A 27,368-nucleotide genomic window follows, 5' to 3' on the forward strand; every position below is an offset into this window, starting at 1 on the left:
ATATATTGCTTGAAGTTAAATACATATGTGTTAAAATTGTCAAGAAAACCAAGAAGATTGTAATTCAGAATAGGGTTATTATAGGGAGGGTCAGGGAAAGGCTGAGGGTTGCACTGGAGAGGCTCACACAGAGCTCCATTGATGTTAATCTTCTGTTTCTCATGCTGGTACTTAAGGAGTTATCATTATTCCTTATACTTCACACTTATGTTTTTAGAATGAATAAAATATCATAAAAAGATTTTAGGTTTGATATTAAGAAATTAGTTTTACTAAGGGTGACTATGAAATCCTTTCACTGGCCAAACCAAGTAAGTCATTCCAGAAATGAGCTTAGGAGAAGGCAGTGCCCCTGGCGTGAGGAAATTTCAAAGCTTAGAGGACAGTCTCTGGAAGACAAGGCCTTGATTTAACACATTTTCCTTTTAAGTGGTTTTTCTTCTGTCAGTCACTGGATGATTAGGTGTGACAACAGGATGCTTAAAAAAAAAAGTTGAGGGTCGCCTGAGTGGCTCTCTGTTGGTTGAGCAACTAACTGCCTTTAGCTCAGGTTATGATTCCAGAGTCCTGGAATTGAGCCCCACATCAGGCGCCCTCCTCCGCAGGGAGTCTGCTTCTCCCTCTACCTGCTGCTCCCCATGCTTGTGCTCTCTCTGTCAAATAAATAAATAAATAAATAAATAGATAGATAAACAAAACAAAAAAGAACCTGTTACTCAAAAGTGTGGTGTTTGGTGTGGAAGCACCAGCACCAGGTGGGAGCTGATTATAAATGCAGCCTCTACACCCCACCTCAGACCTACTGATTCAGAGTCAGAATTTTAATAAGATCTCAGAGTGGTTCCTGTGCACATGAAAGCTTGAGAGGCACTAGTCCAGAAGTCCTTTGGCTGGGCCTGCAGAAAGCAGGAGAGGAGGAAGCACATGCAAGTTTCTCCGGTTTAACTGTAGCAGATCTGAGTCTTCCATAGCCCTCTCTTTTTTGGCCCATATATTTATAAGTAGAGACTTTATTTATTTAATGCTTCTCTCCTCTTTCCAACTGTGCAGGGCTGTGGCTCATCCATTCAATAAAAACTTACTGAGCTTCTCTTTAGCACTGAGGATACAGTAAGTGAATAGGATGGCATGGCTCAGAATATCAAGAAGTTTACAAGATACAGATACTAAATGAGTAATTAGAATCTGTTTAAAAGACACAGTTTAGGAGCGCCTGGGTGGCTCAGTGGGTTAAGCCGCTGCCTTTGGCTCAGGTCATGATCTCAGGGTCTGGGATCGAGCCCAACATCGGGCTCTCTGCTCAGCGGGGAGCCTGCTTCCCTCTCTCTCTACCTACTTGTGATCTCTCTCTGTCAAATAAATAAATAAAATCTTAAAAAAAAAAGACACAGCTTAATGGGAAAAGAGCTGGAGATGGGGAGGCAGAGGAAGCTTTAGAGAAGAAAGTAATCTCAGAAGGCACATGTAGGTGAGATGTGGGTGCACTGGGGGATTATTCCAAGCACAAGGAATACCCATGAATGGAGTTCTTTGGACATTTATATGTGTATATCCCATGACTTGCACTGTTCTTGGCATACAATAAGTACTTAATAAGTGTTTGCAGAATCAGTGTGTGTTCTGTCATATCTCAGACAAATACTCTCTGGCATGGGAGATACTGGAAGCTTTCCTTTCCTTTCCAAAGGAAATAAGATCCCTTAATGGGGAAATGAGAAGGAAGAGAGCTGAGTGTTGTGCAAATTGCTAAATTGGAACTGTGAGTGGGAACAAAAAATTGATTTACATGAATTTTCCTCCCTGAAGCAACTTGACAATTTATTCTGTTCTGGAGAATTTTCAGTTTTTGGCTTTAAAACCAAGCTGTTCCTTATTCTGAATTTCTTGGCCTGCTGTGAAACTAGCATTTAGTGTCTTTTACAGCATACCCTGATTAGGTCATGGAAATTCACAGCTAGATCAAACCAGTATATGGAAAATTTGAAACTTTCACTGCCCATTTTACTTCACGGTGTTGGAAGGTGTTATGAAACATTGACTTTTAAATCCATTTTTTCAAAAGCAGTATTATCTAATCATAATTGCGATCATTTATTGAACACTTACTATATGTATATTACAGAGCAAAATCCTCATATTAACTCTGCAAGAGAGTAAGTTGAGCCATATGAATATTGCCAAATATTAGCAATTTATATGGTTCAACTTAATTTTGTCTTCAGACTCCCATCTTTGAAACTTGGTAAAGAGGTTAGAGAATCACTGACAGCCATAGCCCTCCTCCAAAATTAAGCATGGAGTTTTTTTTTATAGATAAGGAGATCCTGAGAGAGTTACGGCTACTTAATAACAACTATCCGTCTTACCCAGATTAGTGCAAGTGCTCTATGTGTCTGTCATGGTTGTTTACACATTGTACTGAAGTGGTTTACAATCCATTTCTCCTGTTAGACTTGAGAGTGGAGGTGTTGTTTTTGTCTTTTTTTTTTTTTCTGTCTTGCTCATTTTTGTTTCATTGTGCCTAGAATGAAAATAATTCGTTAATTTGAAACCTTAACAAAATTTCTGTGGAAACTTAATAAATACCATTGATTTGTTACTGGAAAAAGCATGGTAATCACTCCACTGGGGCTTTTGCATTTTAGAATCAGTCCAAAGAATACTGCATTTGGCGTTCTTGAACTCCTAGGAGTTTATCTATGTACAATTATGCAGAAATTGTCTCTCCACCCCACCCTGGAGAAAAGTCCAAAGGTGCTCTCTCACCTCCTTCACTTCCTTTTGATATTTCCTTAAATGGCATCTTTTCTGTCGCCTTCCCTGAGCACCCTATTTAATACAAGCCATCCCTCAAAGATCTTTTCTGCTCATCCCCCTCCCCCCATAGCACCTGTCATGTGATAGTTTGCATTTTGCTTATTTCTTTTGCACATTTTCTTTTCCACTCCCTAGAATGTAAGCTCATACGTGATTTTTCACATAGGCACTGAAGAGACAAAATGTTTTAGTTTTGAACAAAATGGATAGGTATTTGGGGGCGTGGGCCGCAATTTTCTCTTCAGTTCTAAATGACACGGTGACCTGGCCTGGTTTGGATTTTATTTGCCTGAGTATTGAAGAACCACATCTCCAGTGGTCTCTAACCCATTTTCCGGAGAGTTAACTACGGGGTGGCTCACACGTGGCCTCAAAGTCACTTGTCCCCACGTTCCTCCCCGCTGCTCCCCGGGGGCGACCCATCAAAGGCCTGGGGACCCAGATACAACCGCCTTAGTTCCTTTTCTCCCAAGAGAGATGGGGTCTTCCTACTTCGGTTCTGGGGGATGGGGTTGGATGGAAAAGTGAAGATTCGGACCCGAGCCCGGGGTAAGGGATGGGGAATGGGCGTGTCTATAAATTTTAGGCCTCAGGCCTGCAGCCCGCACCGCAGGCAGCTGGAAAGCGGACGGCTCCGGTCACCGCGAGGTACCCACTGAGAAGCTCCCGCAGGCAACTGGAGACCCTGGCTGAGCGCTTCAGGTCCCGCCCCTTCACCTCACCGCCCCCTCCTCTCTTTGGGTGGCCTGGGGGCGGGGTTTGTTTACTCCTCGCACGCACCGCCGACCTGGCCAATCCGTGGGGTGCGGCGCCTTACGTCACGCATACCGAGAGCCAATCGGAGCTCACCGTGCTGCTCCGCCGCCAAAGCTTGCGCGGGGGAAGCGGGGCCGCGGCTGGGTTGGGTGAGGGCGGACGAGGCAGTCTGTGAGACGGCCTGCAGCCGCCGCTGCTTCTCGGCACGCGGGCGCGCTCTGACCCTTCCTTTTTGGGCTGCCTCGCCGGCGCATGCACGGTCGGCGTCCCCGGGCCTCGAACTCCAGGGCCTCGCCGGGCAGGCCGCGGATCGCCCACCCCTTCCCCTAGTGTGAATCCGCCGGGACCCGGCCGCCGCCAAGCGCGGGCGCCACAGGAGCGGCGGCGCCAAAGCCGCGCCCCAGGCTCGGAAGAACCGCCCTGAGTGGCAGCCTCGTCCTCTGCAGCCGAGCGGCGGTAAGGTCCGGGGCTAGGGCGCGGGGCCGCTTGTCGAGGGCCTCTGGACCCGGCCCCTCGTGTTCCCGGGCAGGTTTCCCTCCCTGCGCGTTGGGGCCCCCTCGGTACCGCTAGTCCCATCTGTTTGTTCCCACGCGTTCGCGCAGGCCTGGCCGAGTAACCCCTGAGTGTCGGGGGAGCGGGGGGGAGTCGGAAACCCGAGAGCCCCCCCCCTCCCCAGCACATTGGGAGGAGGCTCGGTCCCCGTGTCACGCCTCGTGGGAGAGAGGGAGTGCTGCTCTCTACTTTCTCGGTCTGTTCAGGTCTTCAGGGCACAGCGATGGCTTCTGAGGCTGGTTTTCTGACTTTTCCGCCGTTCATGACTCACACGCCTCCATCTGTCTTTACCAGGTGTACTTGAGAGTTAACAGAGCGTTCTGCGCTTCCGAGAATCTTATATCCCGCAGAAGGGAACTTTTCCCTAAAGTAGAGGATCGCTTTTAGGGCCCACACTCCCTTGAGAGATTCCAGAGCTAAGATGCCTCTCCACAGAGAAGTGTAAAGGTTTTGTAGGCTCTTTCCGAAACACACTTCAGCTAAGTGGATGAGCGCTCAGCCTCTAGTACCAGCTTGTGTTACCTTGGATTGTGTGGTCTCAGGTCTTAATCTGTAAAATAGTAACTGCCTGTTCCAGGTATTTCGAGGAGCAAATGGACCAGTCTGTGGAACGCGTTTGGAACCTCGCTCACCGCATATTAAGTGCTCTGCATGAGTTAGGCATTTTTATTATAGTCTGCCGTGAATGCCGGTTCAGAAAAGTGCCCTGCATTGTTGTTTCTCTTTTTCTGAAACAGTTAACAGGCTCATCCTTTTTCATATTTACTCTCGATGCTCCCTTTGAGCCTTTGATACGTTTCTCTTCCTCATTCTATCTCAGAGGGCTCAGACTCCCTGTCCCACTTATGTGCTCTCTTTTTAGTAAGTCAGTAGCTCATTCTCTTCCTTCCCCTTTTCCCCTAAATCTTAGTTTTATATATTTTCATTTGACTTCTATAGCCTAATTTTTTTCTGGGCCACTCTTCTTTTCTCGTAATGGTTTGAAATTATCTTCACCTAGTAAATATAAAGTTATTCATCTGTTCTCTTTACACTGTAGTCCTGACCCAATCTGTGTTCAAAATGAAATATAAAATAATTTAGTTGATCTGACATTGCATGTTGCTTTCTCATTTCCTTGGTTAGCCTATAATTTAGCTAAAGCTTTATCTCTATCCTGTTACTATAATCAGTCTTTAATAGTAGTGCCTATTCTCACATAACACCAGGAGAAAAATCAAATGTGTAGACCTGGGATTCTATCACCCTTGTGTACTGGCTCTGAATGCTTTTGTTATTTATTAGAACATCTTGTGCCTGGAACTAGAGTCTAGTCTACTGGCAGACATGGTGTCTCTAGCTCTGTTCTGGCTGTACAGTTGCAGTTTCAGCAGTGTGGCACCTATATTTAATAAAGGCCCAACAATTACCAAACTTTGTTTTGAGTTCTCTTTATTTCTAGTTGTTTAAGAGGGAAAGCAGAATTTTCAAGTGTGTAATACTTCGTATTCTGCGGTCACATAACTTTTTCCCCAACTCTTGTTAAGTGTGTAGTCCGACTGGCACTTTCAGGTTTTCCCCTTGCAGCCAAAAATCTTATCTGTCTGAGCTGAGTTGCTCTCAGTACAACTTGAAATTGGATGTACAGATGTTTATGCTTAATGGGAGAAGAAGCATTTGTGGATGAGAATTATACACTAAAAGATACCCTAAAGGATTCAAATATTGTTTTTTAGAATTAGGTATTGAAATGTGAAAGTACTTTTGCTTTTTAAAAATTTTTTTTTCTTAATGATAGAAAGACTGGGTTTGTTTTCTTGCTGTTGATAATTTATGTTTTATAAAAAATGCATGATCTTCACATTGCACCACAGCATTTTAAAGCCCTTTTAGATATTTGAGAGGTTTAGAACACGGTGAGGAGACAGACTAAGCAAAAATTAAATTCATAGTAAAGGTAGTAAATGAGAACCTAAGTATTCTGACTTCTAGTCTATTGTTTGTCTGTCAATCTTAACAGTTAACCCAGAACAAAGGATAAGAAGGGAGAGTTTAAAATGAAGTTTTAAAAGCAGAGCAGGGAAATTCTTAATATGGGTATTATACTAGATGTTGAGTAGTACAGTACATCAGCATCTCATTTTTAAACTTGAGTATGTTTCTTTTCAAGGTTAAATAATAAGCCATACTATCTAGGAACTTACAGTTTACGTCAATTGGCAAATTTTACTTCACTTTTTTTCTTTATCATCATATTTTAGACTTACTGCAAAATGTATCATAATGGATCTCAGGAGAAACTAGAAAGCATAGAGTTGAGTTTTTTAAGTCATAGAATTATAAGTTGTAATAAATTTAAAAGATTAGTATATATACTTGCCTTTTCATATTTGAATCCTTTCCATTTTGATCTGAGACATCTTACTGTAGGGGTGGGGCATGAATGGATTTAAAAGTAGATTTCTGAATTCTTGGAACAGGATGCAAAATTATATGCATTTGTGTATTTTTTTCTGGAGAGAAGATTCGGAGTTATCTAGTTTTTGAGGCATAGGTATTTGGACATACGGTGTTTGGGTATGTGATTTCCTTTGCTGAACCAGAAATTCCATCGTCACTAGTTCTTGTTCTGTCTTTTCCATAAGCAGGTTTTCAGATTTTTTAAGATACTTATTGTATTCCATTAATTCTTATCTAGACAAAATATTCTCCATCTTTAACCTCTTCTGATGATTTTATTGTTTTGCTTTGAGGGTCTTGCCATTACTGATGGCTTATATGTGCATTTTTTTCAGTTCATCCATACTTTTCTTAAAATGTGGTACCCACAGATATTAACCAGTAGAGAAGACCATAAGTAACCTCTCTGATTTTAAAACATGTACTTTAAGAAAAGATTTGCTTCTTTGGCAACCATATTGCCCTGTTAATTCATAATAATGTCCTGGCTAAGAAGACAGACTCTGGAGCTAGCCTGCCTGGGTTTAAATCCTAGCTCTATAGCTTATCAGCTGGGTGACCTTGGGTAAATTATGTAAACATTTTTTTGGCTGCACTTTTCTCATCTGTAAATTTTTTTTTAAATTTACTGCATTTAAAAAAAAGGTTTTATTTATTTATTTGGCAGAGAGAGAGCATAGCAGGGGGAGTTGCAGGGAGAGGGAGAAGCAGGCTCACAGAGCAGGGAGCCCAGGGCGCCACTCGATCCCAGGATCCCAAGATCATGACCTGAGCTGAAGGCAGACACTTAACAACTGAACCACCCGGGGCCCCTCCTAAAACGGGGTTTATAGTAGTACCTGTCTTATAGGATTGTAATTGAACATATTATGTAAAGCATTTAGAATGGTCCCTGGCATTTAAGTGCTGCATACATTACCCATTACTACTGATTTTGTAGTCAACTAAAATTCTTGAGTTGTTTGTCTGTGTTCTCCCAGTTCTTTAATAGGATTTTTTGGGGGGGTAGAACTTTATATTTATCCATGTTAAATTTTATCTTGTCAGATTGGTTCCATTCTGTTGAGTTTTTTAAAAAAAACCTGATTTGGTCATATGATAAATATGGGCTTATTTTTTTAACCATAGATTTGATAAACTATACGTTTGATAATGCTGACATTGCCTTCATGCATATCTTACTAAAATGTTGACTAGGCAGGGCTAAGAACAGAGGTTGGCTCTGCTAGAGACCTCTTTTAAGGTTGATTAGAAAAACTCAATTCTTTGGCTCATATTGTTCAGACAGTTAGAAATCCCGCTAAGTTAGCATTATTCACCTCAAATATTTCCAATTTTTCACAAGAAATATACAAGAAATTTTAACAATTGCCTTCCTAAAAGTTGGGTAACTTTATATACTTCATTTAAAAAAAAAATCCTACCAGATGATTTTATATACTACTAAAAAATCCTATCAGTTCAGTAACTGTCAGGAAAAGAGCCAGTTCTCTATCATTATATGTCCCTAATTAACACTACATTGGACAGTATAAATATACAGTAATGTGTGTTGGTACCTTTTCTATGTTCACAGACTTAAAACTCAGTAATGATTCTAGAATCCTGGCTAGAGTTACATTAAACTTCAAGAAGGTTGACAGGAGGGGCACCTGGGTGGCTCAGGGGGTTAAGCCTCTGTCTTCGGCTTAGGTCATGATCTCAGGATCCTGGGGTAGGGCTCTGTGTTCAGCAGGGAGCCTGCTTCCCCCCCTCTCTCTGCCTCCTTGTGATCCCTCTCTCTCTGTCAAATAAATAAATAAAATCTAAAGAAAAAAGGTTGACAGAATCTTCTGTCTCTTTTTTTTTCTTACATATATCCTGTCTTTAGCCTTATGGCAACCTCTCCTGCCTGCCATAGTTTCTGAACAGTTGCCAGCAGCTATGTGGAAATTCCATCTGGAGCTGCATACCTTGTTGAAGGTTTGCCTGGAACAGTTAGGAATTCTCTCTAATCTTTTCATTTATGTTGAGCTTTGGTTTTCATTAATTCATTGATTAAATTTATTAAATGCCCTTTTACACAGAATACCAGTGTTTGTTTCACCCCATGTGATCTGAGAGAATTTTCTTAATAGAGATGCCTAAAGCAAAAAGGTAATCCTCATCTGTGTCTCTCTGTTCCTACTGTTCCCATAGTCTGGGCCTGCCTCCATTCTTCTCTCCCCTGCAGTAATGGCTTCCCGTTGACCTACCCTCTAATCTTTTTCTGTTTTTAATGCTTAAGCATTACAGCCAGAGTCATCTTTGCTTTTAAAATCTATGGATTTCTTTAAAATCTTTTCTTCCCCATTGGAATAATCTGTAATGATTTAATTAGATTTTTAATTTTCAGTACTTTCCATCTCCCTTAGTTTTTCTGTTTATTGTCCTTTTAAATTCAAACCCCTTACCACCTCACCCCTTTAACCTTCCTCATTCTTAGGGATAATGGGAACCATCAGTCAGATAAGCATGGAGAGACGGTGCCTCCCACCAGCTGGTCTTCGACTGAGTCACTCTGTAGATGGATAATGGAGTGCTTACTATGTTATAGGCACTCTGTGAGGCACAGAGTTGACAAAGGAACATTACATAACTTTAGCCCTTCAAAAATTCGAAGTGCAGGGACGGGTGCCTGGGTGGCTCAGTCAGTTAAGCGTCCCATTCTTGATTTTGACTCAGGTCGTGATCTCAGGGTTGTAATATCCAACCCCTGCCGAGTTCAGTCTGTGCTCCACTCTCTCTCTCTGCTGGGCATGGAGCCTGTTTAAGATTTTCTCTCTCCCTCGGCCCCTCCCCCCACCCCAACCCTGCTTAAGCTTTCTTTTGCTCTGGGGGTTGGGGGGGAAGCTAGTGCAGGGAAAGATAGAATAGAGGAAACGATTTGGAGAATGAAAAATCTTTTTTTTTTTTAAACACTCAAAAACATAATAATTTTTAACAGATTTTGTGTTACTTAAAAAAAGAGCTAAGTATGTTATTACTGAAGAATGAGTTTGTTAAGGGGACCACTTCAGTCCTAGTTAAGTTAAATCAAATTTTAAAATAGCAAACCTATAAATGTGGGAAAATAGTACATATTTCAAAACTGCCAACATAAAATGTTTAATCGAAACTAGTTGCCGAAGGGGGCTGGGAGCCTGGGCAGAAAGCTGTGAAACTGGGGGTAGGAGATACAGGCTTCTAGTTAAGGAATGAGTTAAATCATGGGGATGAAGGTACAGCAGAGACATTATGGTCAGTGGAAGTGTAATAGTGTCGTATGGTGACAGATGGTAGCTGCACTTGTGGTGAGCATAGCATAACGTATAGAGATGTTGAGTCACGATGTTGTATACCTGAAACTAATCTAGCATTGTGTCAACTATACTTCAATAAAAAGGTAAATAAAAGTGAAAATTAACAATAAATAAAAGCATAAAAGTAGGTATGTAAACCTATTCCCACTTTCTCAAAGGCTCCATCGTTGGAAGCATACAATGAGGTGCTGCCTTCAGAAAAACCAAAAAACCAAAATACCGGAGGCACTAACTTCTCTTTTACAGTTCACACGAGAGTGGACACTTAAAAATCAATTTGTTAAGTTTTTCTTCACAGCATCCTTGAAATTGTGATGGTAATATAAAACTACCTATAAAAGAAAAGGATTTATTAAATGCTGTTCAAAGGAGAGAAAGGTGGTGGTGATAAGCAGTTTCGCTCAGAACACATACAACTAAGAAATGGTGGTCAATAAAGTGACTTTTAGGTTAGTAAGTATTTGGAAAACCTGTCAGATAAGTAATTCTGCACTAATTAAAATTTTTAAGCTATAATATCTTGATAAGTAGAAAATTTTGTGAGCATAATGATTATGTATTTTTAAGTTGGACAAATCACTATTTACAGGCAACAGAATGTATTACCTGTGCAGTAATTGCAAGAAATATAAACTGAAAATCAGCATGAAAAATATGATCATTATGTATGAAAAGCAGTAAAATATTTACTAATGTTAACATTCTGACTAAACTTGCCATTAAATTCATACTATTCCAGACATACTATATCACAGTTATTGTAAAAATAGCTACTAAAGTATTCTCTCTTCCTGAATCGAATTATTTTCTTTTATTGTTATTGTATCAGATCCAGTGGTAACCTTGGGATAATCAGGACTGTTAGATACTACAATTCTAAGGAAGATCTGTTTTGAGTTACTAGTTTTGTAGATGAGTAGAAGTTGGGAAAGAGTTCAAAACAATTGAATTTCCTCTTTTGACATTAAGTGACAAGTTTCAAGAAACTGAAATGCTAAGCAAAGACATATGAAATTAATATTAAGTAAATGACTTTTTAGGAAGGGGTCACTACAACAAAACACTTCTTTCTCATAACAAAGAAATTCCAAGAGAGATGTAAGAGAGAACTAGTAAAGAAAATAAGAGATCTTATTGATATAAGTAGCTCATTGAAAAAATGGAATCCTGTTTATAAGACCATTCCTCCATAATCTGCAAAATGTAAAAGATCACAATATATTTTCTAGGATTAAGTAAGAAGATAAAGATCCACGGTCTGAATATTTTGTATTCATTATGAATTTATAATGGCTTACTTTACCCAGCACCTACTATGTGATAAGGATCTCACTTAATTCTCCCCCAAAGTGTAGGACGTATGTTTAATGCCTTTTATTTTACAGATGAGGACACAAGTTACTTTACTGGGATCAGAAAGGCAGTAATGGCAGAGCTAGGGCTGAAACATGTATCTATATGACTCTAGTGCTAGTCAGTTCACTATAGTGCCTTACTAAAATACTGTCCTAGGACTTGAACATTCATCTTAGAACCCAACGGTCTTTATAGCTTCTTCCTTATTGATCTTTCCAGTAGAGTTTCTGTTTTTCTGGAATGTTGTGAATTCATCCAAATATAAGTGAGTGAGTAATTTGAAAATTAGCCATTGTTTTTGACTGATAATCCTTTCACTGCATCACTGTTTACTAATTTAAAAAATAGTTTCTGTGTAATGTATGTGCTATCTTACATTCAGCTGTATTTCAGTTAATTGGTTAATCATGATTATGAACTGTGTGAATCTATTATACTGATGGGTTTGCTGCAAATAAAAATGAGTACATACTTAGATAAGGCATTAACCTAACTTCTTTGTTACATGAATAATTTTATGTTATTTTAAGGTCTATATTATGTGTCACATGTCCTTTTGAATTGTTCAAAAATTAAATACATGTAGCCTAAAAGAAAAATGAATTTAATGAAATGATGTAAAGTCTTGATGTTGGGATGAGAGAAGAGAAAAAGGCTAAAAGTGTTTCCAGAAAGTAAGAAGAATAAAAATATAATTGCGGATAACAGTGGCAGTGTTTATTGTTAGTCACAGAGCAGGAGTACGATGTATTTCACAGTCACAGATGCAGTGGCCAGTTCAGTTTATGTGTGGGAAATTGAATAGGTAACAAGAAAGTAAGTGTATTTATTTATTTATTTATTTAATTTTATTTTTTTAAAGATTTTTTATTTATTTATTTGACAGAGAGAGATCACAAGTAGGTAGAGAGGCAGGCAGAGAGAGAGAGAGAGGAGGAAGCAGGCTCCCTGCCGAGCAGAGAGCCCGATGCAGGACTCGATCCCAGGACCCTGAGATCATGACCTGAGCCGAAGGCAGCGGCTTAACCTACTGAGCCACCCAGGCATCCCAGTAAGTGTATTTAAAAGTAAGATTGCATATCTTCATCAAAGTAGAATATTTAGCACAGAATGATTTTTTTTTCCCTCTTCGCCTTTAACTCTAGGCATATAATGAAGCATTCGATCAAACTGCTGAAGGGAACTCAGACTGGCTATCTGTGTTATCTTAATATTGAAACTCTCTGACTTATTTAGTACTTATTCCTGTTTCTGTAAAACTCACTCCAGTATTTCACTCTGGAAAGAATCAGTTTGACTCAGATTGGCCTTCAAAGAAAACAGAAAACTATTACATCAATTTGATTTACTTTTACGTAAAACTTCTCTGATTATTTTTTTATCATCTTAACTACTTCAAGGGTAGAATAATAATTCTCAGCCTATCATCTAGATATTTATTAAGCTTCCTAGAACAATAGGCAGAATATGAAGCAGTTTTTTGTGTTGTGGCTAAAGCAGTTTTGATGAATTTTACATAGTTAATCTACATCTATTTTAACCAGTCTGTGTTTGGTATTATTTCTATGTCCAGGATTGGAAGTTCTCACAGTTTATGTTTTCTAGTGGTTCCTGTGTGTGAATCTTACTGTATCCAATATTCCTTATTAAGACACTTCCTATTTTATCTATTCTTTGTCTTAAGAGTGTGCTCCAGGAGATCAGGTAGGTAAGGATAAGGAAATAAAGTAGGCCAGTTGTGCTTTCTGGATTCTTCTGGGCTTAGGGTCGCAGGTTTGTCTTTTTGGCTTCTTGTATTAATATTTGGCTGTTATCAATTTAAAATTTTTCTTTTCTTTTTTTTTTTAAAGATTTTATTTATTTATGTGACAGAGAGAGAGAGACAGCAAGAGAGGGAACACAAGCAGGGGGAGTGAGAGAGGGTGAAGCAGGCTTGCAGCAGAGTAGGGAGGGAGTCCAGTGGGGGGCTCAATCCCAGGACCTTGGGACAATGATTGGAGCTGAAGGCAGCTGCCTAATGACTGAACCACCCAGGTGCCCCAATTTTAAAATTTTTTAAGAGAAAGATTCTTTTCATATTTTTAGTCCCATTCTCCAGAGTTAAACTCTTGGTTTTGTTTTTTTTTTTTTTAACTGCACTTTTTATTGAAAAGTGGTAGATTTTTAAAATTGCACAGATTTTCACTAACGAAATAACAGCTGTGTAACCAGCACCCTAGATCCAGAAATAGACCATTACCAGTACCATAGAATCCGTTTGCAGTCGTGAATGCTACTAGAGAACTACCCTAACTTCTAAGAGCACGGATTGGTAAATAACCATAACCACATCTACTTTTAGTCCTTTTGATTGTTATCACTTTTTTATTTTATTTTATTTATTTATTTGATAGAGATCATAAGTAGGCAGAGAGGCAGGCAGAGAGAGAGGAGGAAGCAGGCTCCCTCCTGAGCAGAGAGCCTGATGCGCGGCTCCATCTCAGGACCCTGGGATCATGACCTGAGCCAAAGGCAGAGGCTTTAACCCACTGAGCCACCCAGGCGCCCCTGATGGTTATCACTCTTAATGGTATAATTATTGCTCTGTTTCTTTAAAAAAAAAAACACTTTTTATTTTGAACTAATTTTAGAACTATAGGAAAGTTGTAAAAGTTGTAGAGAGAGTTTAATTATGTCCCTCAGCCCATTTCCCCTAATGTTAACATTTTATATAATTGTAGTATAATTATTAAGAGTAAGAAACTAACATTGGTATGATATTGTTATCCAAACTACAGACCATATTTGAATTTCATCAGTTTTTTCACTAATGACATTTCCTGGTCCAAGATCCTGTGCAGGTTCCCATATTGCATTTTTTTTATTTTTTATTTTTTATTGAGCCACAGTACAAAGTTTATTGAGTGATAGTACAAAGCTCCCGAAGATGGAGGGGACCCAAGAGAGTTGCCCCCCACATTGCATTTAGTTGTTACTTCTATTTAGTTTTCTCTTTTGCCTAACAGTCTTCAGTTTTTCTTTGTTGCATGACTTTGACACTTTTGAAGAGTACTGATTATGTGTTTTTCAGAATGTCCTCTATTAGGGTTTGTCCATTGTTATCTCATAGAAGTGCAGTTATGCATTTTTGATAAAAATACCACAAAGAATAATGTGTCTTTCTTTCACAGAACATCATATCAAAGGGTTAATCATGTCAATATATTTTATCATTAGTGATGTTTACTTGGCCACTTGGTTAAGTTGATGGATGCCTGGCTTCATTTTTTTACATCCAGATCTTTAATCCTTAGGAATTTATTCTGGCATATGGAGTGAGATATGGCTCTAATTTTATCTTTTTCAAAATGGCTACCTAGCACTTTTTATTAAAAAGTTCATCTTTTTAACTGGTACAGAAAAGCATTTGAGGGAATCCAGCACTCTTTTTTGACAAAAACACTCGACAAACTAAGAACAGAACAAAGCTATCTCGACATAATAAAGGCCATATATGGAAAGCCCACAGCTAACATCATACTCTGTGGTGAAAGACTAAAAGCTTTTCTTCTAGAGGCACCTGGTGTCTCAGTCAGTTGGACGTCAGACTCTTGATTTCGGCTTGGGTTGTGATCTCGGGGTCATGGAATTGAGCCCTACGTGGGGCTCTGTGCTAGGCAGGGAGTCTGCCTGGGATTCTTTCCCTCTGCCCCTCTGCCTGTGCAGTGTATGTGCCCTCTGTCTGTTTCTCTCTCTCTTTCAAATAAATCTTAAATACAAGTTTTTCTTTTAAGTTCAGAAATAAGACAGGGATGTCTGCATTTACCACTTCTGTTTAACATAGTACTGGAATTTCTAGCTAGAGCAATTAGGCAAGAGAAAGAAATAAAAGACATCTAAATTGGAAAAAAGAAGCAAAATGGCCTCTAATTAGACAATAAGATCTTATATGTAGAAAATCCTAAAGATTTTGTATACAAAAACCTGTTAAAACTGGTAAGTTCAGCAGAGTTGCAGGATAAAAAATCAACACACAAAAATCAGTTGCATTTCTGTACACTTACACAGTGAACAATTTTAAAGGAAATTAAGAAAATTCCATTTAGGATAGCTTGAAAAAGAACGAGATACTTGGTACACTACTACACTGAAAGGTACAAAACATTGCTGAAAGAAATTAAAGAAGACACAAATGGACAACCTGGTCATGGATTGGAAAACTTAATATTGTTAAAAGACACAAAATGATGTACAGATTCAATGTAATCCTTATCAAAATCCCAGTGATGTTTTTTATGGAAATACAAAAATCCATCCTCAAATTCATATAGAATCTCAAGGGAACCTAAGTAGCCAAAACAATTTTGAAAGAGAACAGAGCTATAGGACTCACCCTTCTCAGTTTCAGTACTTATTGCAAAGCTTCAGTAATCAGACAGTTAATCAATGGAATATAATGGTCCAGAGTAAACCCTTGCATATATGGGCAGTTGATTTTCAACAAGGGTGTCAAGACCCTTTAATGGGGAAGTGGCAGCCTTTTCAACAAATGATGTTGGGGAAACTGGATATTCACATGAAAACGAATGAATATGGACCTTTCTTTATACCATACATAAAAATTAACTCAAGATGAATCAGTTTAAGAGTAAAACTACACAACTCTTAGAAGAAAAAGTAAGGAAGAAACTTCATGACATTGAATTTGATAAAGATTTCTTGGACCGGGGCACCAAGGCGGTACTGTACTTGTTCAAGCGTCGATTCTTGATTTTGGTTCAGGTCATGATCTCAGGGTTTTGAGATTGAGTCCCACATGGGGCTCTGCACTCAGTGTGGAGTCAGCTTGAGATTTCTTTCTCCCTCTCTCTGCCCCTCCTGCTCTCTCTCTCTTAAATAAATAGATAAATAAATATTTTTTAAAAAGATTTCTTGAACCTGATATCAAAAGCATAAGTGCCAAAAGTAAAAATAGGTAAATTGGACTACATCAGAATTTAAAACTTCTCTGCATCAAAAGACACCATCAACAGAGTGAAAAGACAACCTGTGGAATGGGAGATTTGTAAATCATATATCTCTTAAGGAGTTAATTCTAGAGTATATAAAGAAATTCTTCCAAAAAACAACTAACCAACCTGATTGAAAAATGAAAAAGGACTCAAGTAGACATTTCTCCAAAGAAGATATACAAATGGCAAACCAGCATATGAAAACATGCTCAAAAGCACTAATTACTAGGAAAATGCAAATCAAAATCACAAGAGATAATCACCTCACATTTTTTAGGATGGCACCTATAAAAAAAATGAGAGAAAAAAATAGTGTTGGCAAGAATGTGGAGAAATTGGAACACTGTGTTGGTGGGAACATGAAATGGAACAGCAGCTACCATGGAGAACAGTTTGGAAGTTCCTCAGAAAATTAAGAATGGAATTACCGTATGTTTCAGCAATTCCATTTCTGGGTATATACTTTAAAAAATTGGAGTTTTGGGGTGCCTGGGTGGCTTAGTTAAGCATCTGACCTTTGGTTTTGGTTCAGGTTATGATCTTAGGGTCATGAGATTGAGCCCTCCCTGCATCACGCTCTGCACTCAACACAGAGTCTGCTTGAGATTTTTTCTCTCTCTCGTCCCTCCCTCCGCTCATATACATGTACACACAGACTCTTTCTCTCAAATAAAATCTTTTAAAAGAAGTAGAATCTTGAGATATTTGTGTACCCATGTTTACAGAAGGTGGAAGCAACCCATGTGACCATCAACAGAAGAATGGATAAGCAAAGTGTGACTTACACATACAAAGAAATATTATTCAGACTTAAAAAAGGAAGAAAGTTCTGACACATACCATAACAATGATGAATCCTGAGGACATTATACTAAGTGAAATAAGCCAGTTTCAAACAGATAAATACTGTATGATTCTACTTATATTCTACTTAAAGTAGTCAGAATCGTAGAGACAGTAGAATGGTGGTTGTCAGGAGCTGGGGGATGGGAATACGTGGAGTAACTGTTTAATGGTTATGGAATTTGTTTTTCAAGATGACAAGAGTTCTGGAGATAAGTTACATGAAATGTGAATATACTTGATGCTGCTCAACTTTACACTAAAAAATGGTTAAGATACTAAGTTTTAGGGTTACCTTACTAGCTCAATTTATAGAGCATGCAACTTTTTAAGTAGTCTTAACTTTTTAAGTAGTCTTTAAGTAGTCTTCACCTGGAGTGAAGCCTAGCTTCACTTGAAGGCTTGAATGCACAACCCTGAGATCAAGACGTGCACCAGGATGGGATGAGCCCAGGTTGGGTGTGGAGCCTACTTAAAAAAAAGAAAACAAAAAGATAGTAAATTTTATGTTGTATTTTTTTTTTAAGATTTTATTTATTTATTTGACAGAGAGGGATCACAAGTAGGCAGAGAGGCAGGCAGAGAGAGAGAGGAGGAAGCAGGCTCCCCGCCGAGCAGAGAGCCCGATGTGGGACTCGATCCCAGGACCCTGGGATCATGACCTGAGCCGAAGGCAGCGGCTTAACCCACTGAGCCACCCAGGCGCCCATGTTGTATGTTTTTTACCTCAATTTTAAAAGTCATCTGGGAAAAAAGTCCACCTTTACTCAGTGATTAGAGATGCCACCTTTGTCAGATACAAAATTTTCATATATATTTGGGTCTAATTCTGGACTTCTGTATTGTGTCACTGACCTGTTAGTCTATTCATGCATCTGTACCACAATATTTTAATTACAGAAACTATATAGTATTTTTAATGTCTGGTAAGGCTGTTTCCATATTTTTTTGGTACTTTCTTGGTTATTCTTGAATGTTTTCCATATCAACTTTATTTTGTGTAGTTTTTATTTAAAAGATTTTATTTATTTATTTGACACACAGAGATTACAAATAGGCAGAAAGGCAGGTAGAAGGAGAGGGAGAAGCAGGTTCCCTGCTGAGCAGAGAGCCCGATGTGGGACTCGATCCCGGAACCCTGGGATCATGACCTGAGCCAAAGGCAGAGTCTCAACCCACTGAACCACCCAGGTGCCCCAGTTTGTTTTTTTGTTGTTGTTTTTGGTTTTTTTGTTTGTTTGTTTGTTTGTTTTTTAAGCAGGCTCCATATCCACTGGGGAGCTTGAACGTGAGACCCTGAGGTCAAAAGTCACGTACTCTACTGAGTGAGTCAGCCAGGCGCCCCTTTATACCAACTTTAATATCAGCTTGTCTCACCTCATAAAATGGCTTGTTAGTATTTTTGGGGGGATTACATTGAATGTGTAAAATTAGGGAGAATTTACATCTTTATAATGTGCAGTTGTCTTACCCAAGAATAGGATATATCTTTCCATTGTTCACGTCTTTACTGTCTTTTAGGAGTTTTAAAAAAATTTTCTCAAATAGGTTTTTTTTAAAGAGCTTTATTGAGAGAGATAATTCACATTAAAAAATTTACCTTTTAAACTGTACAATTCAGCCATCTTTCATGTATTCCAGATATGTGCAACAGTCACCACTACCTAATTCCAAAACAGTTTCATCACCCCAGGAAAAAATGATGTTTCCATTAATAGTACTCCCCATCCCCTTCTCTCTCCTGCCCTTGACAACATATCTACTTTATGTTTCTATAGATTTTCCTACTCTGAATATTTCCTATAGATTGAATCATACAACATGTGACCTTTTGTGACTGGCTTCTTTTTTTTTTTTTTTTTTAAAGATTTTGTTTATTTATTTGACAGAGAGAAATCACAAGTACATGGAGAGGCAGGCAGAGAGAGAGAGGGAAGCAGGCTCCCTGCTGAGCAGAGAGCCCGATACGGGCCTCGATCCCAGGACCCTGAGATCATGACCTGAGCCGAAGGCAGTGGCTTAACCCACTGAGCCACCCAGGCGCCCTTGTGACTGGCTTCTTATAGCTAGCATAGTATTTTGTAGGTTTTTACTTCTGTAACATGTATTAGTACTCCATCGCCATAATACTCTGTTGTGTGACTGTACCACATTGTGTTTATCCATTCATCAGTTGTTGGACATTTGGGTTTATTCACACTTTCTGTGTGAATAATTAAAATTATTCATTTACATTCATTTACAGGCTTTGTGTAAACAGATGTTTTCAGTTCATACCTAAAACTTGTGTAAGTTTTTTACATTTCTTGTAATCTGTTCTTAGGTATTTCATCTTTGCTATTGAGTTGTTTCTACCATTATAATCCTACTACTTACTGATTTTTGTTTTTGTATTTTTGTTGTTGTTGTTGTTGCTGCTGCTGCTATACATAAGTTAAATTCAACTGTAACTTAACATTAGTTCTGTTTTTGCCTGGTTTTGGTGTGGAGGTTATAGCTGACCTCATCAAACAACGTGTTGTTTAGAAGAGAGTACTTTGGAAGAGATGTGTATTCTTTTATTTGGGGGACAGGTTTCCATATATGTATCTTAGATCAAACTTACTAATTTGTTGATGAAATTTTATATACCTTTACTGACTTTTCTTTTTTGTCTATTTGGCTCATCATTACTAAGAGATATGTGTTAAAATCTTCTTGTATAATGGTAGGTTTCTCAGCTTCTACTTGTACGTTTGTAATTTTTTGCCTTAACATTTGTAGACTACGTTATAAAATACTTTCAAATTTAGAATATTTGTCTTCCTGCTGAAAAGAACCTTTAATCATATCCTCTTTATCCTCTGTAATGCTCTTATACAGACCATTTGTCTATTTATAGAGTCACACTGTCTTTCTGATTTTGTTCTGTTACTTTCTCTGAAGGTATGTTTTTGATACGTTTCTTGCAAAGAACAGTTGGATTTTGTTGTTTATTTTAAGCCTGATGTGTCAAGTCTTTTAACTAATGAGTTTATTTATGAATTTGTATTTATTTTTACTATCTATGTATACTGCTTTTTCAGTGCTGCTTGTTTTTAGATGTATTTTTAGAGGTGGGGGAAGAGCAGAGGGAGAAGGAGAATCTCAAGCAGACTCTCTGCAGAACTTTGAGAACCATGCAGGGCTCAACCCCACAACCTCAAGAACATGACCTTAGCTGAAACAAAGAGTTGGGACACCCATCTGACAGAGCCACCCAGGTGCCCCTCATTCTGTGCTGCTTCTGTTCTTTCCTGTGTGCTTTTGATGATTGTTTTATACTTTCAGTGGTTGTCTTTATATTTTTAGGGATTATATTTAATTTAACCCAATATTTCCTAAATAACACCAGGCCCATAGAATTCTTTAATTCTGATCAAGCTTCTCCCTTCTCACAGTATTTTTGTCCAGGCTATATTTCCTCCTGTTTTCTGTCCCCCATTTTTCATTTTCTAAAATTATTCAGTATAGCTACTGTACAGATGATGTTCATTTATATATACTCATTTCTTTTTTATTCTTTTCCTCTTTCTTTTGCATTTTCAGTTTAGTTTCCATTTTCCTGAATTATATTTTTTGAATGTCTCTTTATTGAATGTCTATAAAGGTAAACCAATTGAAGATGTGTTTATTTCACCCTTATTTTGAAAAATAGTTTAAAATTCTAGCTTGCTATTATTTTCCCTTACTTGGCACCTTAAAAATTTACTTCACAGTGTTTTTGCTTTTAATGTTGTCTAGAAGTCCTCTGCAGTCTAGTTGTCTTTCCTTTGTTTTTCTCTCTGATTTTTCTCCAGTTTTTTTTTTTTTTTAAATTGTGGTCAGGTACATATAACATAAAGTTTATGATCTTAGCCATTTTTAAAAAGATTTTATTTATTCATTTGACAGACGGAGATCACAAGTAGGCAGAGAGGCAGGCCTGCCAAGCAGAGAGCCTGACACAGCACTCAATCCCAGGACCCTGAGATCATGACATGAGCTGAAGGCAGAGGCTTTAACCCACTGAGCCACCCAGGTGCCCCTGATCTTAGCCATTTTTAAGTGTACAGTTAGTTCAGTGTTAAGTATATTCATACTGTTGTGCTACAATCACCACCATCTCCAGAACTCTGTTCATTTTGAAAAACTGAAACTCTTTTCTCATTAAACAGTATCTCCCCCTTCTCCCCTCCCCTTCGCCCCCAACAACCTCTATTCTACTTTTATGATTTTGACTGCTTTGAATAGTCATGTAAGTCCTGTAAGTAGAATCATACAGTGTATGTCTTTTGTGACTGGCTTATTTCACTTGGTGTAGTTTTCAAGGTTCATACATGTTGTAGCACGTGACATAATTTCCTTCTTTTTAAAGGCTGAATAATATTCCATCATAGCAATCTGCCACAATTTGCTTGACCATTTATCTTTTGATGGACACTTGGGTTACTTCCAAATTTTAGCTACTTTGAATGCTGCTGTGAGCATGGGTATGCAAATATCTTTGTGAGACCCTCCTTTCAGTTTTTTTGAGTATATACCCAGAAGTGGAATTGCTGGATCATATAATCTTACTTCTCTTTTTTTGAGGAACTTCCATACCGTTTTCCAGAGACCACTTTGTATTCCTACCAGTAGTGCAGAAGAGTTCCAGTTTTGTTTTTTGGTTTTTTTTTTTTTTTACATCCTCACAATACTTTCTGTGTTGTTTCCTTTTTTTTTTTTTTTAAGTGGTCACCCTAATGGGTGGAGGGTGGTACCTCACCATGGTTTTATTTTGCATTTCTTTAATGATTAGTGATGTTGAGTGTCCTTTCATGTGCTTGACAATTTGTATATCTTCTTTGGAGGGCTATACAAGTCCTTTGTTCATTTTTGAATCAGATTGTTTTTTAATTGTTGCGTTTTAGATGTTCTCCATATATTTTGGGTTTTGATCATACATTTATATGATTTACAGATATTTTCTCCCATTCTGGGGATGGCCATTTTACTTTGCAGATAATGTTTTTTGATGTATGAAATTAAAATTTTTTCCTTAAACCTTATTGCTTTTTTCTTTTTTTTTTTTTGCTTATACTTTTGATATGATTATCTGCCTGCTCTTAAGATCTCTTTCTTTTTAATGTTTTGTGGAGTCTAGGTGAATGGTTTTTGTTTTGTTTTGTTTTTAATTGGAGGTCATTGTGATATCTGAATCTGAGTCTTTTTAAATCTTTTTATTCTCCTGATTCCTATAATCCAGAGCTAGAGGGAGACATTTTCTTGTCTTTTCTTAAATGTTGGTTGATTTTCCCCTCTCCCTAGTCCATCCTTTCATTGAGAATGTATGGAAGCGGGTGGGAAGCCTCAATTCCAACTCTTAACTTCATGTAGTTTTCAAGGCCTTGTCTGTTGTCACTGTAGAGCCATTAAAAGCTGAGTTTTGATTAATGTTGAAAAATTCCTCCATGGCGGCTGAAAGCTTTGGTTTTTTGTGAGCTCAGTGTTTGAGAGAATATTTAATTTCTCCATTTCTAGATATTTTGTTAAGATAAAGTTTACAGATCATTTATTTCACTGTGTTGCTAGAAACAGAAATGTCATACTTTTGTATAGTTTCCTTCCTTTTTTCCTCTTTTCCTTTTCTGTAATTCTTTTGTAGTTGGGCATTCTGGATTGGTGATCTAATTTTTAACTTTTTGCTCTACTTTGTGTTGTGGAAGGTTTCCAACCTATCTTAAAAAAAAAAAAAAGAGGGGTTCTGGGTGGCTCTGTCGGTTAATTGTCTGCCTTCTGCTCAGGTCATGATCTCAGGGTTCTGGAATTGAGCCCCAGGTTGGGGTGGGGGTGGGTCCTTGTTCAGTGGGGAGCCTGCTTCTCTCTGTCCTCTGCCTAACACTCCCCCTGCTTGTCCTTGTGCCTGCTCTTTCTGTCAAATAAATAAAATATTTTTTAAAAGCTTTAAAAAATAAAAATTAAAAATATTTGACTTATTTATTGGTGAAGAGTGAGCAAGCATGAAGGAACACACAGAGGGAGAGGGAGACGGAGACTTCTGCTGAGGAGCTGCATGCAGGAGGGCTCCTAAGACCCTGAGATCATGACCTGAGGCAAAGACGGGCACTTCACTGAGCCACCCAGGCACTGCTCTACCTATCTTTATTTTGCTTTTTTTCTCTCTCCCTCTCTGCCCTTCCTTCTTTTCCTTTTTTCCCCTTTTTTCTTTTACACTTTTTATTAATTTGTTCTACTGTTGTTTTGTTAATTTGGTCTTTCATTGCACATTCAAGGCTTTTCTCAATTGTTCAGTAAACTTTGGCCATCTGTTCAGATTAAAGAGTGAGGCAGTAAAAAAAGCTGAGTAAAAAACTCTATGGCGAGTTGTTTACTGCAAATCTTACACAGTGTGATTGAATGATTGCAGGTCTTTTCTCTTGGGTCAGATTCCCCATGGAGGAGTGTGCTTGATTGGCCTCTGTTCTGAAGCTGATTTGGAGGATAGAGCTGGGTCCACTGTTCAGTATATAAATCTTCATTTAGCCTCTTTGTGTTAGGATATGACACACAACCTTGTGTGGACCTGCTTTCTACATCCTGTCTGATTTAGTATTAAGAATATAAACACTTATCTCTTGCTAGGGGGCAGGAGAAGAAGTTTCTTGGCTACATGGTAGGATTTCTGAGTATTTCTTATTCAAACTTTTGACCAGTATTCCTGTTTTCAGCCCCAAGCCAGACTCTTACCTTCAGATGTCTCCAATTCTTGAGCATTTCTGTTGTTTCTTACTGGTTTTACACCTCCACCAACCCTCACACACACAGGTTTGGCTTGTCTGTTTTACCAAGCCAGTTACTATTCATTCAGTGGTCCTCTAGCTAGCTTCAAAAAGCTTTATGTCTTTCATCAGCTATGGTCTCCTTTCATTATATATATATAAATAAAGGTTTTTTGGATGGGCTTGTCCTTTTTTAGTCTTTTAGCGTCATTTTAGTGTAGTTTCAGAAGAAAACTCGAAAATAATCCTGTGTTCATAATTAACCATAAAAACCTTATAATAGGGGCACCTGGTGGTTCAGTGAGTTAAGTCTGCCTTTGGCTTGGGTTATGATCTCAGAGTCCTGGGATCCAGCCCCGCATCGGGCTCTCTGCGTGGCAGGGAGCCTGCTTTTCCCTCTCTCTCTGCTTGCTGCTCTGCCTACTTGTGATGTCTCTCTGTCAAATAAATAAATAAAATCTTAAAAAAAAAAGACAAAAACCTTATAATATATTTCAGTTCTGTTATATGCACTTAAAAATAGTGTTGTTATAAATTCAGGAATTTCTTTATCTTTCTTTTCCACTGTTTATTTCAGTTTCATATCATGGGTGAAGAGTAGAAGCATAGGTAAATAGAGGAGGGAATGCAGGAAGGCAAGGAGAGACCTAAGGAGGAAAATCAGGTTTGTTAAGAAGTAAGGTCAGAGACAGATACCTTGCCGAGTGAGACTTTAATGAGGTAATATCGCCATCTTCTGGCTTTTAAGAAACTGTTCTCTAATTTTGTCTAGGAATCCCAGATTTAGCTAGCTAACTTGGATTGAGTGTCATCAAATTTAGTGAACTTGGTCTTGTTTAGTTGTTCTCTGTCCTGTTGTAAAAAAAAAGACTTTTCTTTATATAGGATTTGATTACAATATAATAATTATGTCTTTTCAAGCTCCCTAACGGAGGATTCTATCTAAAATAGTATGAAAACCATACTCTGTTTCTCTATGGTGCAGATGATTATTTCTACTTACGAAAATGGAAGCATTGTTTCTTTGAAGGTAAATACAGAGTTTTTAAAAGTTAGTATATTACATAGGTAGTTTGTGTTCAAGGTGTAAAATACAAAATGTGTAAAGGGTGTAAGTAGTCATCCTACTATTACTTAACACTGTAATCAAAGGAATGTGTTCTTTCCATTCATCTGTATAGCCTGCCAGTCCAATTGCCTCAGAGATTGTCTTTTTCCAAAAATGGTAGTATACCACACATACTTCTCTATAACTTGGCCCTTTTCACTGTGAATACTTTACACTGGAGGTCATTCCATATCACAACCCCATGCGCTCCCTCATTCCTTTTTTTAGGCCATGATTTCTTCAACCCATCTACTATTGGTAAACGGTTGGGGTTTGTCTTCTTTTTTTGCTATAGAAATGATACCATAGTGAGTATCCGTGTGTGTGTGTGTGTGTGTGTATATACATATATTTTTTTTTATGTTACTCTATAGAAAAAAACTCAGGATATTTGCATTTACGATTTTCATTTATATGGTGAAATTACCTGCCAGAAAAATTGTACCTGTTTATTCTTGCACCAGCAAAGTATGAAAAAGTTTTTCTCCATTCTTTTCAATATACTCAGTATAATCTATATATATATTTCAGTATAATAAATGATATATAATATCGATATAATATTTTTGATCCTGTATATTACAACTTTATTTGTATTTCTCTTATGAGAGAGGTTGAACTGTTTTTTAATGTTTTTTGTTTGTATTTTGTTTATTTTATTTTATTTTTAAAAAATATTTATTTATTTGACAAACAGATATCACAAGTAGGCAGAGAGGCAGGCGGAGAGAGAGGAGGAAGCAGGCTCCCTGCCGAGCAGAGAGCCCGATGTGGGGCTCCATCCCAGGACCCTGAGATCATGACCTGAGCTGAAGGCAGAGACTTTAACCCACTGAGCCACCCAGGCGTCCCTGTTTTTTATGTTTAAAAGCCATTTGTGTTTTTTGTTTTATACCCTTTGGCCATTTTTTTTTTTTTAAGTCTCTTGGTGTTCTGTTTATTTACAGGAGCTTTCATAATATAGAAATTAACTTTTTTTCTGTAATGTGAATTTCAGATACTTTTTGCCAGTTGACTTTTCCTATGACTTGCATTGTGGTGTTGTAAGTGATGTTATAAAATGATACATATACATATGTTGCAATCATATCAGTTTTTTTCTTTAATGACTTCTGGGTTTGGGTTCATAGTTAGAAAAGTTCTGCACACATGGAGATTATAACACCCAACGCCCCTGGAATTTATTTTTAATAAGGTGAACATTATAGTTCCGATTTTTTTCAGATGATTACTCAATTATTTCTTATCTCAACACTATTCAATAATCCACCTAAACTACTTATACCCCACTGATTTGAAGTGTCAATTTTGATACACACGCGGTTTCTATAAAGAAATAAAGGGGCACATGGGTGGCTCAGTTTGTTAAGCGTGGGACTCTTGGTTTCAGCTCAGGTCAGGATCTCAGAGTTGTGACATCAAGCTCTGCATTGGGTTCCACGCTCAGCACTGGATCTGCTTGAGATTCTTTCCCAGTTCCTCTCCCTGCCATTCTAACTCCTCCTACTCCCCCTTAGACTTGTTCACATGTACATGCATGCTCTTTCTCTTTAAAAAAATAAATCTTTAAGAAAAGGAAGAGAGAGAAATAGGGGCACCTGGGTGGCTCAGTCAGTTAAGTGGCTGCCTTCCGCTCAGGTCATGATCTCATGGTCCTGGGATTGAGCTCTGTATGGGGCTCTCGGCTCAACTGGGAGTCCGCTTGTCCCTCTCCCTCTGCCCTAATTGTGTGCGTGCACGCTTGTGCTCTCTCTCTCAAATAAATAAATAGATAAATGAATAAAATCTTTAAAAAAAGAAATCCATAAGGATTTGAATCTATCCTTAGACTTCTTTTTCTCTGTCAAACTATGCCTTTTCATTTATAGTGTATAATATTTTAATAATTTAACACTTTTAAGCCACCTGGGATCCCATAATTATAACTTTATAACTTTTTTTTAATAATTGAGTGAGGCCATTCCTTACTTTATGTTTCCAGAATTTGTATGGATATTCTTGCTCATTTTTTCATATAACTTTTTTTTTTGGCTCATCCCCTGCTTTATTAAATTTTGTCATGTTAAAATACACACAGAAGTTAAAATTTTAACCATTTTTAAATATATACTTTAGTGGTATTAAGTACATCTATAATGTTGTGCAACCACCACCACCCATATTCATAACTCTTTTTCATCTTATAAAACTGAAACTCAGTACGTGTTAATAATTCCTCATTCCCGTCCCCTACCTTCACCCCAGCCCCTGGCAATAACCACTCTACTTTCTTTCTCTGTGATTTTGACTACTCTAAGTACTTTACATAAAGTATAATCACACAGTACTTGTCTGTATACACATATATGTACTTCTGAAAATTATGTTTTTTGTTTTAATTCCAATATTGGTAGCATACAGTGTTCTTTTAGTTTCAGGTGCACAATAT

General features: G+C 38.1%; 1 protein-coding gene and 1 long non-coding RNA gene across 3 annotated transcripts in view; one reads left to right on the forward strand and one right to left on the reverse strand.

Annotated features, from left to right (window-relative positions):
- Positions 1-298: 298 nt before the first annotated feature.
- On the reverse strand, positions 299-3,598 carry LOC116593153. Its single transcript, XR_004286781.1, has 3 exons — positions 3,426-3,598; positions 2,367-2,521; positions 299-479 (listed from the first exon to the last, which is right to left on the reverse strand). It is a non-coding gene; the product is annotated as an uncharacterized LOC116593153 (long non-coding RNA).
- A 77-nt stretch (positions 3,599-3,675) lies between these two features.
- Positions 3,676-27,368, forward strand: part of TFDP2 (transcription factor Dp-2) — a 171,835-nt gene continuing 148,142 nt past the window's right edge. Inside the window, exon 1 of one of the 2 annotated variants that reach the window (XM_032347010.1) lies at positions 3,676-4,029. The gene's annotated coding sequence lies outside the window, so the exon portion shown is untranslated. The remainder of the gene's footprint in view (positions 4,030-27,368) is intronic. The other variant, XM_032346992.1, reaches the window with a different exon arrangement.

This window comes from Mustela erminea, chromosome 1 (genome assembly GCF_009829155.1).
Source record: "Mustela erminea isolate mMusErm1 chromosome 1, mMusErm1.Pri, whole genome shotgun sequence".
Classification (NCBI taxonomy): domain Eukaryota; kingdom Metazoa; phylum Chordata; class Mammalia; order Carnivora; family Mustelidae; genus Mustela; species Mustela erminea.